This window comes from Bison bison, unplaced genomic scaffold (assembly GCF_000754665.1).
Source record: "Bison bison bison isolate TAMUID 2011002044 unplaced genomic scaffold, Bison_UMD1.0 scf7180017853177, whole genome shotgun sequence".
Classification (NCBI taxonomy): domain Eukaryota; kingdom Metazoa; phylum Chordata; class Mammalia; order Artiodactyla; family Bovidae; genus Bison; species Bison bison.
This window is the reverse complement of record NW_011483750.1, coordinates 11,376-14,306: the sequence shown is the minus strand read 5'-3', so window position 1 is coordinate 14,306 and position 2,931 is coordinate 11,376.

Sequence of the window (2,931 nt, the reverse complement as noted above, 5' to 3'; positions counted from 1 at the left end):
GGATAAGCAATGAAAAGCTTTGTGACTTCTTTAGGTGCCCACCGATCAACTTGAGTGTTCAGTATCTGCCTACAATAAGGACAGCAACCTATATTTATTACTATATATTCTCACCATGTGCTCTAAGTGGAAAGACCAACTAAGATGACTGTTTTGCAAATTCTGTTCCACGTGGATGGGAGCAGTAGTATCTTAAGTGCCGTGCCTGGTCATGTGTTACTAGGTGCTGTGGGATGGAAAGAAAGCAAGTGACCACACATCCCTCCCCCTGACTTGCATCATGATGACTGTTCAGTCTTGGATCTCATCAATTTTGAGACTCACAGAGGGTAAGAACAGACCCAGATCAGGTATGAGACATTGGCCTCACTAATGGAGATGTAGGAGGTTCTATTTTTTTGCTTCTTCTTCTCCACCCCACCCAGGATCTGTATCTAAGTGACTCTGTGGCTACTCCTTCTAAAGAGATGGGATATGTTGTCTTTTACCTCGTGGCTTTGGATTTGGCTATGTGACCTGCTCTGGCCAAGAGAACAAGGCTGCAGTGACAATACACCAGTGGCAAGAGGAGACATCACAAGCCCTTGAGAGTCTGTGGCCCTCTTGGGCCTCTACCATGGGGAGAACATTCTGGATAGTCTGCTCATCCCAGTGGGAGCAGAGACACAAGGACCAGCTCAATGGCCCAGCCAGTTCAGGACTGAGACCAGCAGAGACTGGCCAACACCAGCCCAACTTTGGACAGGAGAGCTAAGAAAACGATTATGGGGCTTGTCTGTGGCCCAGTACTAGTGTGGTTGTAATTGATTCAGGACATGTGTTCCTACAAGAACCCTGGAGCCATGTGGCACCCAAAGGCAACTCAGGGCCCAGTGGCGCTCTGACAAAAGCATCACCAGGGGCTGTGACCAGCTGCATCCCCCAGTATGGCTCGTTCCAGAGCAGAGCAGGGCCAGTGCTCTGGCTGCATGCTGCAGGATGTGGTTTGAGGAGCAGTTTGCGGATTTACGATGCTGGGAAGAACATGAGGAAAAAGGACGCTGTTTTGTTGTGCAGCTGTGGCTGATGCTGAAAACATCTCTTTGGTACTGGGCCCGACTCGCGTCTCTCCCCTCTCCACCCATCAATCTCCACTCTAATCAAACCTTTGCCCAGCCCCCTGGTGACTGGGCTGTCATGGCTGTTTCCTGACTCTGGTGAATTTCCTTCACTAATTCTCAGAAGGCCGAGCCCTTCCACTTCCTGAGGGGCTTCTCAACTTGCCACCCCTCCTTCCCTTTCAGGGGATTTGCAAGTCAAAGGGTTAGTTCTTTTGATCTTGAGGCAACTTACACCTTAACCATACTTCATCTTACCTCTTTGAGTTTCTAATGAAATGTACAAAGAAATCACAAATGCATATCCATACCAACCCACAAGTATCAGCATAGCAGTTCAAGATGTTCACACCCCAACAGCTGTCTCTGAATCCTACTAAATACCATCTCCAAGTTTTCAGTTCGGCATTGTTCATGAATCTCACTGAAGAACTTAAAAATTATGAAAAATTATGTTAATTATGAAAATTCACACCCTAAGATATGCATCTGGGGTACACAGTATTTTCAGCCACACTTCAATGAGTCTTTAAATAAATAAACATACATGTTCACATATATGAGAAACCTTGTGAATTATTTCTCACTCTCTTCATTTCCAGATCTCACAGAATTGCCATAAAGCAAGGAAGTAACGTGAGGCTCAGACAAGAGGATGAGGGTGGTGTGTCGGTGTTTGGAGATGTACTAGAATAACTAAGGCCCCATTCACCCCTCACCCCCAGCATCCCCCTCATTCTCATACCACTTCTCACCTGTATAAGGCCCAGGTACACATCCACACATAGCTTAATAACATGGGACTCTCCCACTTACATATCTCTCTCGATTCTTTTTCATTTTCCCTGAACATAGAGGTAACTATCTCAACACTTCAGGCAAGTGTCACAACCAAACAGCAGATGTTGATCCAACCAAAGAAGGGTCATTTTGAATTCTGAACTCTGGGCCCTAAGAAGCCAATAACTCACTTTAGATACTTAATAATACTACTACAATACTAATAAAACAACAGACAGAAAACAAACTTAAAGTTATCAAAGGGGAATGGTGAGGAACAAATCAGGAAGTTGGGATTAACTCAGACATACACACACACTACTACATATAAAATAGGTAATTAACAAGGACATATTATAGAGCACAGGGAACTCTACTCAATAGTTTACAATAACGTGTAAGGGAAAAGAATCTGAAAAAAATATGTAGAGCTGAATCACTGTGCTGTTCACCTGAAACTAACACAAACTGCAGATCAACTATACTTCAATAAAAATTAAAAAATGAAAGAAGGAGCTTTTCTGTTCTAGGATAACCCACTCATATTCCTGGACCTTTGTCAATAGCAGTCTGGCATGCAAGCGAACAATTAACAGCATTCACTAGAATCAAATGAGAATCCTATCATTGTCAGTGCATTTACACTGTTCCTGTTTAATTGCATATGTCACAGCAAAATGACTATTGTGGTCAAAGAAAGCAAATGTAAAAATGTTTCAATAAACTTTACATCACTGTATAACCCCGATGCCGGGGTTTCATGTGGTGGGGGAATGCTTTCAGCAACATTGTAAAGCAGATGTCTGAAATTGCGGCAAACTGCAACTTGGCTTACAGTCCGAAGTCTTAACCTAAAACAAAAAGATTGAATGCTTCAGAAACCCTTTCCAAACTAAAAAGGGACCCTGACCATCCTGATTATTTTGAAGAGGTCACTAATTTTTTCTGTGAATATTAAAAGAACAAAATGTTTATAGAGTAGTAAAATGTGATTGGATAACTTTACCCTGGGACAGTCTGCTTTCATGAATGCTAACTCTTAAAATTTAGGCTT